Genomic DNA, 15,452 nt, shown 5'->3' with positions numbered 1-15,452 from the left:
TTTTTTCTCTAAGCAAAGAAAAATGAGATAGAGGTAAAATTTATACTGCTAATTTCAGGATGTCTGCTACTAAAATTAGAAGAAGCTTAGAAACTGTAGCACTGCCTTCGGGTGCACCTGGGAATCTCATACTTCCAAGTCGGATATTCGTTATTACAACATGTAATGTGTTCAAGGAGGATAATAAACAAAACTATGCAGGATACAAAAACTGTTTTCCAACGGACTTTAATAATTCATTTATTCTGTATAAATTTTTAAAGGAACAGTATGTAAGAAATGTATATCAATTAATCATAAATTGGCCCTGATATGTCACTAGACATTAACTCTTTCGCCGCCATTGACGAGATATCTCGTCGATCAAGAGAAAATGCTTCCCTGCCAATGACGAGTATTTCCGGCTTTCCGCAACTTTTTAAACCCGGAAGTATTGCCCTATGGCAATCGGCTGCATGTCCGTGTCTGTTTTAAAGATCGCTCTGAATGGGATCTCTATGAAAAGTCTTTTTGCTCAAAATGTGGTGTTTTTGCAGAAATCTACCCATATTCAAAAGCTGATTACAAAAGAACTACTGAAGATGTTCTTTCATTTGGTATATTGTATGTTTATATATCTAAAGAAGAACATTTTCTGGAAGGCATCAAACTTTTGTGAAAATCATGAAAAACACTGGCGCTGGCTTGCAACTTTTTTATAAAATGCTGGCGGCGAAAGAGTTAATAAATCATTTTCATTTCAAATACTTATATCACTGACAAGAGTGTTCCGGCCAGGATATTGTCATTTAAAAAGTGGAGTTGCAGCCCTTAACTAATGTTTATGTTGTCATGTTGTGTATTGGCCACCAGTTGTGTGATTGCAGTACCAGTTTTAGCCACAAGTTTTGTGATTGCAGTACCAGTTTTGGCCACAATCCTACATACTGTTCCTTTAACTATGAAGTGCCAAGACAGTTTATTATAAAAGTCATGAAAACATGGTATTCCTTTTTTTATCTTTTATAAATTGGTAGCAAATAAAATTTCTTTTCTATATTTAGTTGTTTCATAAAAGTAATGTAATGGCAAACTTTCCATCATCAACACGACTCGTATGATGTCACAACTCTGCAACTTCAAAATCATCTATAGTTCCAGCTTTCTCAGTCATAAATATGACTTCATTTGGTCCTTCATGCTCAGAACTTGTCAGTATAATATTTCTGACTCTACTTAAAGCCATGATAGGGTTAGTATGACATGTCACTGTGTCTTTACTCACAGTTTCTGGAACCAGTACGATATAATGTGATTTCGACAGCATATATTTTCATTACAAATGTTTCTTGGAAGTAGTTATTAGTATAAGCTGGGGTACCGCTAATGTTTCTTGTAATAAGTACACAGCAAACCTCCAGGGATCAAAATCACAGGAAATATATTTAATTCTCCTTCTCAACAGCCCCGGAATAGCAGCAACACCAGATGTGAGAAATAGCTCCTATCTCTCATTAATCTCTAACCTTGCTATTCAGTTCCACACAATTCAACAAAAATATGAAGCAAGCGAAAAAAAAACTTATTAAGGAATATAACAATGGGCCAGAGAAAAGCCCCTTGGGCCTTGTAAGTCCCGGAGCACGTAGCACAACGGAACATGTATAACAATTATCGAAGTAGACCACAGATTATATTTTTCAATTGAAGCACAAAATAGGCTAAACTTAAATTTATTACAAGAGTTACTGCATGAAATGTGAACTGAGTTCTTTGTCCAGACTTATCATGAAAATGATGAAGGTGAGGGAGGAGTATTTAGAGCATGAAATAGCATTGAAAAATGTTGCCTGGATGATTAGTTTTGCTCCCCGCCAAAATGTCTCCCTAAAATCTGGACTGATGAATTTTTCCATGTTCTTTCTGGATAAAATCCACGGGCCCCAAAAGCCTGTTTGGAGTGTTACTTTTGGACAGGGATTTAAACAGGCCCCTTCAAAGATTCAAAGATGTAGAACCGGGCCTATCCCTTAACCACTCTTTCCAAGCACGCGTGGCACATCCGGAATAACGCTCGCAAACAGCACATCCTGAGGCCGCTTTGTCGTCCAACCTTCCGACCTCAGAGTCCCTAACGGCTACTCTTTCTCGCGGGCTGTGGGATTCAGCAATGGGCCTTTATCATCCTTCAAGTCCAGCCCACACCTGTTTATTCCAGCTCTCCTCTCCCGAGAGCATCATAACAACCCTGGCCAACTCCTCCACCGGATGCAGCTGACCAGCTAAGCTCTGTGTTTTTTCAATGTTTACCCTTCTCTGGACTTGAAACGCCCCGGCGAGTGTGGAACATCGAAGGAGTGGAGAGAGTGAGCATCTTTGGGGAGACGGAGAGAGAGCAACAGAGATGATTTATCTCTTCGCCACTGGATGTGAACAGGGGAAGGAGCCAAGAAGGTTTCACCAGGGCCCGTAAAACGCCTGGAGGGGTAATTTATGGGCCCGGTTGTGGACGTGTTAACACAGCGGACCTAGTGGAGAGGATTCATCTTTATATATGGGACAGTCCCCCTCCACGGCCTATGCTAACACACCACCTCCACTCCGCCCTTTCTTCTCCAATCCCTCATCAGCGGTGGAGCCCCCGACTTCACAGGCTAGCGGGCAACTACACAAAATCAACATTTAGGTTTATAGGGGCTAAACATTAAGTGGTTAAGTCCATAAATTCAACCCTGGAGACAAATACAAATAGAGTGTGGAATTAAATGAATTGAAATTGCTATATTTGCGAAGGATATGCAAATCAATCTTGACAAATCTATACTTTCGATAACAATAATGGACTGAGAAGATTTATTGTCTCATAAAAAAATATTGATTGTGGAAGATTTCTAATGCTCATTTGTTTTGTTAGGTATTTACCTTGAAAAATGATGAATATCACAAGACAAAAAGTCATTGCTTCTGATGTTTTATTAAGAAACTTTGGAGAAAGGCATTTGCAACACATAAATAATATGTGTTGCATGTAATAAATAAATGTGTACCTTGTAATGCACTAAAAGTCGCTATGGATAAAAGCAAATGCCAAATGCTTGAATGTAAGTCTAATAAATAAGGGTGGGCCATATGACCAAAATTTTATTTCATGATATGATTCATTTTATATTATGATAACGATGTATCACAGCACAATATTTAATAACATAGAATTTTCATAATTCTCACAAAAAACTTATACGAGCATGTAAAAGAAGATAAAAACAGACAAAACGTAAACTCACTGAAGATAAACAGTCAGTGATAAAAGAATGATAATAAATAACAATGTATTATAGATGCACGGGTCGTCTCGGGTCGGGTTGGGGCAGGTAAAGAAATTGTAACTTTATTGCGGGGCGGGTTGGGGCTGGTCATTAAAAACAAAATAAAAAAAACACGTATGTTGCGTCTAATTCCCTTTAGAATAAATTAAATATTTGGGAATATTTTCATATTTTATTAGGTTCTTTGATAAGGTTAAATTACGTAGGCCTTCGTGGCAACGTAACTTCCGCAACGTAACTTGCGCAATGTACCTTGATATGCCCAAACCTTTGGCGTCACGTCACGGAAACGCCAAGTAGCTTCCGCTGCCAGTCACAACAACAAAACAAACGGAGAAATAAAAGATGAAAGACGATCTGCGGGAGAAATTAAGGTAGCAAATCTGTGAATAGATAATAAAAAAGGCTGCTTTGTAAATGTTGAAAATGTTTATCATTATCCTATCTCCATATTAATATTAATTTGGGCAGGCCAAATATTTCATTAAAGCGGATGGAAAAAATGCCAACCCGCGCATCACTACAATATATATCTTATTAAAGGTAGGAAAGTAATTTAGTCAAGAACAGTGAGAGATTTTCACAAAAAGAGTGAAAATTTGGTAACATCCCCTTTTATGCTACCTACACACCAAACGCGGGGCATCGCATTACTCACTCTAGATTACTTGCGGGATTTAATTTTATGTCATGCTAATTTTTCACTTGAGTTGAATAATTTCAATTTAGACAAAGACACGTTTGAGGTGAATAGCGCGTGTTTTCGCGGAAAACGCGCCGCCCATATTGCATATTCGCATTGCCCCACACGAGGACGCGTCTGATCGCGTCTTTGCATTGACTTTGTATGTAATCTACTCTCGCAAATCGTTGAACTCGCGTCTGGTGTAACGAACCAATCTACTGTTACACATGCGTTTTCTTTTATAGCTGTTTACTTTCTCTTAAGCCCTGTTTATGAGGATACTTGCAAAGACGGGAATTTTGAAGCATATATTTAAGGCAAATAAAACGGCAAAAATATAGCACTGTTGTTTGTGTTTCAATGGCTCAAAATCACTTGTTTTCAAACCGCGGTGGTTAAATACATGTACAAATGGTACGTTTTTGTGACCATGTTTGACATGGGAGCGTAACCTCGATAGAGATGATAGTCCAAAACCAAATTGACCAATTTCGACCGGTTATCTACCAGTTTATCGTCCACCCCTACTAATAAATAGGGATGCACCGATATGGGCCTATAATTGGTATTGGCAGATAAAATCCTTTTTCCGCATAAAATCAGACATTGGCTGACTGTTTAAAAACACTTGATGATCATGCTTCAGATTATATCCTGGCAAATAAAAGCAGTGGACTGATTATTTTGAATTAGGTGAAATGACAACAGAATTGCAGTTTGTACGTTTTGCACTACTAGGATGTCACGACATAATCATTTGAAACAAGGAGTAAAAAGCAAAACTATAGAGAGAGAGAGAGAGAGAGAGAGAGAGAGAGAGAGAGAGAGAGAGAGAGAGAGAGAGAGAGAGAGAGAGAGAGAGAGAGAGAGAGAGAGAGGGAGAGGAAGAGAGAGAGGTTAATGACAAAGAAAAGATCATCTGTTATTTTGCACTAAATAATTACAAAGCTAAATGCGGCATTTATTACAGGCTAATAGGTTTTTATGTTGTTGAATATAACTGTTAACTATAGAAAATGATAAATTATCTTCTACAATCGTTCTTAACAGATGAAAAAAGGAGACTAATAATTTGCAATTAAAGCCTATTTAAATATTAATAACAGCTTTTTAATGTTAAATGACTCTAATTACATATTCCCTTGAAATCGCAAAAACCTTTTTCACTTAACACAAGTACGACTATTAATATCAATGATGTTGATACAGTAAGTGCATTGTATCAGATCAAAACTAAATATTTTCTGTATTTTATTAAATCACCTGAACAACAAGCACAACGTGTTTTATAACTCTGATTCAAACCCAACAATTCTGTGACCAACCAATATTTTTAGACCCTGATGTAATTGTTGGCTCGACTCTTTCAGCAATTGCTGATTATACCTTTCGACATGTTAAATTTAAATTAAATTATTGACTTGCTCTGCTACAGTCATTTTGCCCTCTGACATTTCTGTTAGTTACATTTAATGCTTGCCGTAATGGTTGCATTGACAAAAAAGCTATGTATGTGCGCCTCTTTCCTTATTAGTGTGGGTAAATAACAGATTCGGGTTTCTCTGCATCGCATACACGTTCCTAGAACTTCAATTTCGAGACACCTCCAAAACGGAACAAACAGACACGGTTATTTCCCCATTACACATTATTTAAGAAAGCAAGATTGAAAGCCATTTGATGTGTGTTTAACAAGCAAATAATGTGGCTAAATTAAGCACAAACGAAAATGAGTTACCTTGTTAATGCAGTCAATACCTAATGGGCCTTTATTTCTCACTTGTGAGCTAACTAAAATGGGAAAGGAACAAATAAAAATCTAAAAAGCACAACATATTAACATAAGCCATTCATCTTGCTGGCAAAGGCAATAGTAAGCGCAGTATAATGGCAATAATTCATCAAACACGTAAAATTGTAGTTTGGGAAAGAGGTCTAGAGAGAAAAAAAAGAGTGCACGCTTCTCATTTCGCATTGCAAAATGCTGTGCCATTGGAGGTTGTTTCATATTCCCAAACACTGTACAAATCATTTCAGTGGCAGAGCGGGCAAAACACTTACAGAACTAAGCTGCCAATTTTACAGGCTTCATCAAGGCTACAATCCAAACTTCAAAACCATAAATTTTAAGAAATGGTCTCATTGGTGGAATAAGACAAATGACTAACAAAGAGAAAGAGAGAGAGAGAGAGAGACCATGCTGGACATGCTTGTAATAGTGTGACAGAAAGACATTTTTATGTGTTGATATTTAAGATTGTTATGGCTAGTGAGAGTGTTTAATATGTTAGGAGAGTTTACTAGCTATGGCCGAGTTCCAGCAGACTCTTGGCTATGTTTGTGATACTTGTCTAGTTAGTATTAAAAGGCAATGTGCCATTTCTTCAGAGGTTACCACCCTGTTACAATGACTATAGTCGCAGATATACCATTCCTAAAGATGAAACGGCACAGAAGCATGGCGAGCACGGGCGAATTAATGATTATTTACATTTCACTCATTACATTACAAAAGCAAGTACTTTCTATAAGAACAGAATGTGGGCATGTTTGGGGACTCCATAGAATCGAGAAAGTTGAACTTTATGCAAATGAGCAGCGACGCAATGCGGTGACTATCCACGCTGGAGCTGGATGAACGGATTCATAAAATAAATGAACCTAGCAAAAAGTGCAATGCCCTATTCTCAAAATAAATGAAGAGTGACGGATGGACAAACAGGCAACTAAACAAACAATATGTAAATAAGCGAACAATATAAAAATCAGTTATATTTAGGTGCAGACATTCATCATTGTCACCCTGCAGCAAAACTACCCAGCATGCCCGAACATGTCCCATTTCTCTCCCATCATCTACGTCCCGTCGGTTGAAGGCCACGCTTCCTTCGTGTTCATTTATAGCACATTCTGACAGTATTGAGCTATTTACTTATATGAAAATGTCCCCTGGATTAAGCCGTCCCCCACACCTACCCCATCTGACACGTTTCCTTCGAAAAATGGGCCCAGGCCTGCCTCATCTGCTTCTTAACGGGGCGCTCTAATGATTTGAATATCGTGATAGGACGGCGCGGGACTTGATGTGAAGGTGACCAGCTCCAAAACAGTAGCTGACAACCGTCCTGTTCTGTAGCTCCGTACACAACCGAGTGAGCCGTCTGGCTGTCTGCTGTGATGCCTGCACCAGAAGCGCCATGGGACCTCATAAGTGACTGATTTGGAACATAGGCAGCAACCCATGTCACACATTTAATTTGTAACAAATATAGTGCACAGAAGACTTAACTGATCAATGTTAGCATGTTATTGAGCAAATGACACAATAATCTACACTGAAAAAAATGATTCATTGAATTTAATCAATTTTTTTAAGGTAAGTGGTTGCAATCAATTTATTTAAGCTACATTTAACCAAAAAAGATTAGTAACGTAAAATAAAATATAAAACTTTTGTTTAAATGTAGCTTAAACAAATTGATTGCAACCACCCACCTCAAAAAAATTGACCAAATTCAATGAATCATTTTTTTCAGTGTACCTCAAAGTAAACGATGACGCGAGTTATCGTCTCCAATGTAAATCTCTTTTTTGGACTACAACAAACACACAAATTGTAGGCAAAAGTTTAATTCCTGGGATTGGTGATGTAGAGAAGACCGACATTATCATAATTTCTCCTGCTTCAGACTCACAAATCTGTAAGTTAACACCTGTTAACATTGCATTGTGCGCAAATCTTTCAAACATGGTAAGGAGCGTCACATTTCCAATTGACTTTAGAGGTATCCAGGCCAATCACGATGTACAGATTAATTGGCCAATCAGGAACAAAGAGCTTTTTAAAATCATGCGTTTCAGAAAGAGAATAGTGTGTTTTTTAACCATAAACCACGCAAACACATTGTATTATACCAAAAACACAAAATAACGTTGTTTTTGGCAGTGAAATAGGTGTTCTTTAAAATATATAATTGTTATTGTTTTATTTAACAGGCCTAATCTTGGCTTAAAGCCTTTTCTGCAAAACCAGGGGAAAAGCACATAAAGTTACACAGCATACACCAAATGTAAAATAATGCAGGTAGGATTGTGATCGATTCTTACCGGATATATTAACAGTATATCATAATAAATACACACACACATCTATATAAACACATCACATGTACATTTTTAATAGAAATCTATTTCATCTTTTCCACAATCTTGGACACTTTATTTCGCACTGAGCTCTGTGCAATGCATTATGGGATTTGCAATGCAAAGCAACCTTAGAATTTGGCAAGGTATACTGTATATTAAATAAGCCTCATAATAAAGAGGAAGGCCTGTAAAAAAACCCTGTTGCACTTAAATTTTTTTAAGTTTAATTTACTTGAATTTACAATTAATTTTAACTTTCTTGACTGAGGAGTTGCTATGAATTATGAAAATAAAGTTAAAATAACTTGGGCTAATTCAACTTTGTTTTCATAATTTATAACAACTAAAAAAATTTTATTTATAGTCAAGAAAGTTTAAATTAATTGTAGATTCAAGTTGATTAAACTTAAGTATTTAAAGGCGGGGTGCATGATTTATGATAAAAACTTCGGAAAAAGGGAGCGGGCCAAGTACACTGAAAAAATGATTTATTAAATTTACACAATTTTTTTAAAGTAACTGGTTGCAATCAATTTATTTAAGCTACATTTAAACAAAAGTTCTCTTTTATTTTACTTTTTGTTTTGTTTTGTTTAAATGTAGCTTAAATAAATTAATTGCAACCACTTACCTTAAAAAAATTGAGTAAATTGAATGAATAATTTTTTTCAGTGTACCAAAACACACTTGTAGCCAATTAGCAGTAAGGGGCATGTCTCCTACCCAACATCGTTGCCTGGGTTGCGAATGTGTGTCCAGATTCTATTGCGGTGGGGGCGTGTTTGTTTAGGTGATTTCAAATATCAACATTAGCTTTCAGAGATCATGCACCCCACCTTTAAGTGTAACAAGAAATGTTTACTGTATGTGGCTGTCTCTGTAGATTTGTTGAAAAAAATACAAATTACGTACTGTATAAAAAATTGAGCATGAATAAAACATTACATAGTGATGGAAGGATGCACACCCAAGCATTGCATCTTACTTCTCTATTTTCTTTATAGGTTACTTAAACCAAATTGTTTGAAATGGGTAGGAAATATTAAACAGTTACGCTGTAATCTCAAGCACCTGTCTGAAACCAAAATAGTGTACAGACACAAACACCTAATTTGCAATCCCTCCCCTCTAATGTAATCTATTGGAAACATGGTGAAGCACTTACAGTATTTTATTGTTAAGTGCTCGGTATGGGAACGGGTATAATGTCTTCTCTAAACATTAAAGGAAGAAAGAACATGATGGAGCTTTAGAAAGCAGGTTTTATCTTTGCCAGGATGAGACCACTAGTGGCATGTGTGTTTACAGAGTCAGTCCTTTAAAAGCCATCCACCTCATGTCTTATATAATTCTCTTCATACATTTTTTGTGCAAGCAAAGAATGCTGAACCCAATATGTATATAGGAAAGCCCAGGCAGAAAAAATCAGGAGACATAGACTTTGCATAAGGTACTAGCATAAAGATTTATAAATTATTACATTTATCTATTAAAACTAGCCATAATAATAGCCAAAACATTCATAAGTGGAAAAGGATAAGAATGTCTTTTTGAATATGGTGAAATCAAACAAGGTTTCCATACTCGCACCTGAAATCCGGCTTTCCTTCAACATTACTCAAATGATGATGAATGGAAACAGTAAATTATTTTGATCGTTTGTAAATTGAGGCCTGCAGCTGGAAATGTTATCTTCTCTCTTATTGACATGATTATCTAAACACATTCTGGACCTTTCCAAAGTGAATAAAACAGAGATAGTGAAAATATTTACTCATACTGTAGCAGAGTATTCTGGAATGTGTAAAGGAGGCAGGAGAAGATGAGACAGGAAAACGGGAAAAAGACAGAGATGCGTAAATTGAAGAAAAGAGCAATGGGCCCACAGGGTTTTCTAAATGGCACCACAATGTCTTTAGTAATATGATTGACATGTATAGCAGGCAGATTTTTCCTCAGGGGTCTCGAGTCTCTCCTCTGATGATAATGAAATGTTTAGCGGTGGTCTCCGTTTAAATGGGCTACACATCTGGATCAGCAAATCGTCTTGTCAATCAAAGCCCAATATCCCAAACCCCAAAATATTGTACAATACTGTGCATTACATACAGCAAGGTTTTAACGTCTAATTTTCTAATGTAATATACAACTTAGATATATACAGTTTCCCTTTTGTATTAATGACCAGTGGCGACTCGTGACTGCTCATCCAAGGGGTGCTAATTCAAAATAAGTGTCATGTGTGTTGCTTGCATTTTCAAAATGTGTTTGTTGCGTCATGTAAATCATGTGCATCACGTGTTTTGTCAAAATAAGTGCCTGCTGCACAGGCGTCAAAACCGTTTATGATAAAAGAGACGCTCACGTTCACAAAATACACAAAAGACACTCCCTTAACAGTAAACTCTGACGCATGAGATTTTGTGAGTATCCGGCAAACGCGAGCGTCTCTTTTATCATAAACCCTTTAGACACGTCTGCAGCAGGCTCTTATTTTGACAAGAAACGTGATGCACACAGGATCTCTCGATGCGCAGAACACACATTTTGAAAAAAGGAACCACACACAACGGGCTACATACATGTCATAGTTTCCCGCAGCACTTTGCAGTTCAGGCGGCCCGCCTAAGCTGCTCGTCTAACTAGGTCGTCCAAAAAAAAAAAAAAAAAAAAAAAAAAGTTTTTTTTGCAGGAAACCTGCATGTTGCGACGAACTTCGCATCGAGTGCCCTCGAAAAAAGAAGTCACCGCCCACCAATGTTAATGACATCAAAAACATCTGAGCTGGGTGTATAAACTTACTCAAGTTACAGAAATTTACTCACATTTGAATAAGTGACTTACAAAAATGAGATTTATTAAATAAAAACAACATCCTAAAACCACATTTCCAAGTTTACAATGTGTTCCCAGACTTAGAAGACTTTCTTAAAAGCTAAAAGCTCAGCAAAGGTCACACTTGCTGAAACTAAAGACAATCTTTTATCACAAAGTGCAAATGAACCGTTGTGGTGCAGAGCAGACAGCCTAATGGAGTGTTTACCCTGTCAATACATACAGCCTGTGGTGTCATATTGCAGTGTACGGGTGTTGTTTGCCTTGGTGTCTTGCATCAGATCATATCCAAAAACTCCTATTACTCATGTCCTTAAATATAATATGCATATCTGTACTCGCAGAACAGGGACAGTAAAAATGAACGAGACAGTGGCACGCAGTTTATGAAATGCCACACTACGAGTCTGACACAACAGACATAACGAATGAGCAGGACTGCTGAGAAGAGTTCAGCGAGCTCCGTGCTGGATTTACCAACAGCAGAAGGAGGCTGTCACATCACATTAAAGCTCCATGTCTCTCGTCTACGCGGGCCCTACGAGGCTGCGATGCAGACCGGTCGAGCCCACGCAGGCATCGCTGCCGATGGAGAAGCAAAGAGGCTTGAGCCCTGGGGCCAACTACCCACCATCCTGCCATCAAAGCTTAACTGTCAGCTTCATAAACCGTCAGCTCTGGAGATGTAGGCTAACTAGATCAGGGGTGGGCTAACAGTAGGAAGGCTGTTGTTGTCTACTTAAAATAACTGCATAATGAGTTACTAACAATAAGCAGCAAAGAAAAGAAGAAAATAGAAAAGTCAATCTAATACAGTGCAGTACTTTGTGATATTTTAGGGTGGTTTCCTAAACAGGGTTACCCTAGTCCCAGATTAAAATGCATGTTTGAGCCGACCTAGTTTAAAAACACCTTGCACTGAGATATAACAACATATATTAAAGGTGCAGTGTGTACTTTTTAGAAGGATCTCTTGACAGAAATGCAAAATAATATACAAAACTATCTTATCAGGGGTGTATAAAGACCTTTCATAATGAACCGTTATGTGTTTATTGCCTTAGAATGAGACATTTTATCTAGATACACAAAGGGTCCCCTTACATGCAAGCCCCCATTTTGTGCAGCCATGTTTTTACAGAGGCCCTTAACAGACAAACTTTTTTACCAAGTTGTCTCCAACGATGACATGTTTGTCCGATGGTGGCTACCGTAGCTTCTCTATGCGTTTCAAAAGCAAGAGGTGAGCAGTGGACTTGAGCCGTTGGTTGCAATTCACAACCTCACCACTAGATGCTGCTAAAATTTATACACTGCACCTTTAAGATGCACACCAGTATTTTTTTATTCAGTTTGTTGATGCTAGTGGCACAAATATTACGCACTTTAGCTTAATATTGGAGCCAATCAAAAGAGATCAACAAGAGTGAGGTCCATTCTGACCTTGTTTACCCTTTTAAACACTGTTAAATCAATTTACTACAGAAATAAAAGGTTAAAAGAAATGAGCAGTTCTTACTTGGAGTGCATTTTGACAAGCTTTAATAAAAGGGAATAATAAATAAGATAATGAAAAGCGTTTTAATCGTTCAGACATGGTTTAATTCAAGGTCAAATCTGTAAATACTCTCTCTGCTGAAGCAATATGAAATGCATGTATTGTGTTTCTGCGTGTTAACTGAAGGACCGGGATCAGGTTTGAAGCTCTAGCCCCGCTGGAGATTATTTCAGTCTAAACATGTTTGGAGTGATGCAACTCCGTGACATAACAGGAAGAAGCTGCAAGGTTGTTTCTTTGCATCCGAAAGCTTTCCAGAGTAAGCAAGTCTATGGAAGGTCTCGGTTTCTTTAACAGTATGAAGCTTCAGGAGATTTTTTTTTCTAGTCACTGAAGGGTTCAGTGAGGATGACATCAGCTAAGATGAAGATTACTGTGAAAACCTACTTATTAAATCTGTCAAGTGTACAGAGAAACCTCAAGAAAAACAGAGGCACGCCCGGTCACCACTAACTACAGGCATGGGCAACAAAATGAGGTGCCTGGCAAAGTGTTGGAGACAAACTGCAGATCTCTACAGATTTATGAACATATGCGTCTGCTATTACTGGATGTTCAGTGTTACTCTACTCCAATGTTCAGACAGAGTGTTTACCAAATTTTATTGTCTTACTATATTTACTGCCACATCTCTATCTTCTACCTCCCATCTAACTTATTAAAAACTCAATTTATTTTATGGGTGAACAACAAACTCAATATGTAGCTTTCTGTCATATTGAAACAATTAAAAATAGAGAATGAAATTGGTTACATTACAGTAGCTTAGGGTTTTGTAAATTCTGTTTACATAACATTTCATTAAAATCATCGAGCAGCTCTAGTCTTAAAAACATCACTATTTTACTTTTGTATGCATGTGGTGCTTGGTTTTACTTAATGATGTTGCTACAATTTCTCTATGCTTTTTACGCTGCTGTTCATTGTATTAGTCAAAATGTATGAGGTAATGTCAGACTCCAATTCTTATATATTTTTTCTTATTTTGAGGGTTATTTTTATGTGTAATGGAAAACGCATATATACTATAATATGATGCCTGTAATTCATCATATTATTGAACACACACACAGACACACACACCTTTTTTATTTATTAATTATCTTTTTATAGCCCTAAGAGTTTCATAGGCTGAACAAGAATACCTTTAACTCTTTCCCCTTCCAGAAAAACTAGTTTTTTTGTGATTGTTGTGGACAAAAATCCTTGATCTTGTGGCACGCTTTTTTTTAAATGCGATGGAATATGCGGGATATTTTTGCAATTTTATCCGATGAAATTGCGGGAACTTGCAAATATTGCGGGAACTTGCAAATATTGCGGGAACTTGCAAATATTGCGGGAACTTGCAAATATTGCGGGAACTTGCAAATATTGCGGGAACTTGCAAATATTGCGGGAACTTGCAAATATTGCGGGAACTTGCAAATATTGCGGGAACTTGCAAATATTGCGGGAACTTGCAAATATTGCGGGAACTTGCAAATATTGCGGGAACTTGCAAATATTGCGGGAACTTGCAAATATTGCGGGAACTTGCAAATATTGCGGGAACTTGCAAATATTGCGGGAACTTGCAAATATTGCGGGAACTTGCAAATATTGCGGGAACTTGCAAATATTGCGGGAACTTGCAAATATTGCGGGAACTTGCAAATATTGCGGGAACTTGCAAATATTGCGGGAACTTGCAAATATTGCGGGAACTTGCAAATATTGCGGGAACTTGCAAATATTGCGGGAACTTGCAAATATTGCGGGAACTTGCAAATATTGCGGGAACTTGCAAATATTGCGGGAACTTGCAAATATTGCGGGAACTTGCAAATATTGCGGGAACTTGCAAATATTGCGGGAACTTGCAAAAATTGCGGGAACTTGCAAAAATTGCGGGAACTTGCAAAAATTGCGGGAACTTGCAAAAATTGCGGGAACTTGCAAAAATTGGGGGAACTTGCAAAAATTGCGGGAACTTGAAAAAATTGCGGGAACTTGAAAAAATTGCGGGAACTTGAAAAAATTGCGGGAACTTGAAAAAATTGCGGGAACTTGAAAAAATTGCGGGAACTTGAAAAAATTGCGGGAACTTGAAAAAATTGCGGGAACTTGCAAAAACTGTTTTCCGCTTTTGCAGCTTTTGAATGATGTTCACGTCACTTCATAATGTTCCCATGGTAACAGGGGACATGGCTGCCCTTGTGTGAAGTAAATGAAATATTTTTCAACTTTCTGCTAAGATATGTGATTTTTGCTACAAAAATAAATATGTGGACTTTGGCTGATTATACGTTAAATCATGCGATCGCATAATCGCATTTTTCTGGAGGAACTGATTATACACCACGTTAGTTACACAACTTGTAAAACCTGGTAGCAGCCCGTTAGGGGAAACAGTAAAAACTTTGTGTATGTTTTGATCATTGCACTGAATCTTTTCTATCAAAAGTCCTTTACAAAAATGCAATTATCTCAGCTTTTTTATCAAAATTTGGGATACATACTGTATTTGAGAGGTGATAAAAGAAGGAATGAAGGTAGGATGAAATGTTTTTTTTTTTTTTGAAAGCAAAAGGTCTGTTCTTTCATTTGATATATTGTATGTTTATATATTTAAAGAAGAACATTTTCTGGAAGGCATTGAAACTTTTGTGAAAATCATAAAAAATGCTGGCGCTGGCAACTTTTTTTAACGCTGGTGTGGAAAGAGATAAGTACTGTAAGTGCGTCTTGGAACCTGCTTTAATACACATATTCCAGGCTGGGAATCAATGCTCTAAAATATCCTATATTCTTACATATTCCTAAAATAACTTTTCCTATTTAATAAAATGAATACATCTTATATTTAAAATGCAAAGTGAACACAGAAACAAGAAGAGTGATAATGAAGAAACCATATGATATTGTTGATATCACATTACTT

The 15,452-nt window shown here is 37.2% G+C and overlaps 1 protein-coding gene across 6 annotated transcripts in view; it reads right to left on the bottom strand.

Moving 5' to 3' along the window:
* Positions 1–15,452, bottom strand: part of macrod2 (mono-ADP ribosylhydrolase 2) — a 705,053-nt gene that overhangs the window by 299,550 nt on the left and 390,051 nt on the right. The window lies entirely within an intron of this gene.

This window comes from Misgurnus anguillicaudatus, chromosome 11 (assembly GCF_027580225.2).
Source record: "Misgurnus anguillicaudatus chromosome 11, ASM2758022v2, whole genome shotgun sequence".
NCBI lineage: Eukaryota > Metazoa > Chordata > Actinopteri > Cypriniformes > Cobitidae > Misgurnus > Misgurnus anguillicaudatus.
The sequence above is the reverse complement of the archived record's forward strand: the minus strand, read 5'-3'. Positions and strand labels throughout refer to the sequence as shown.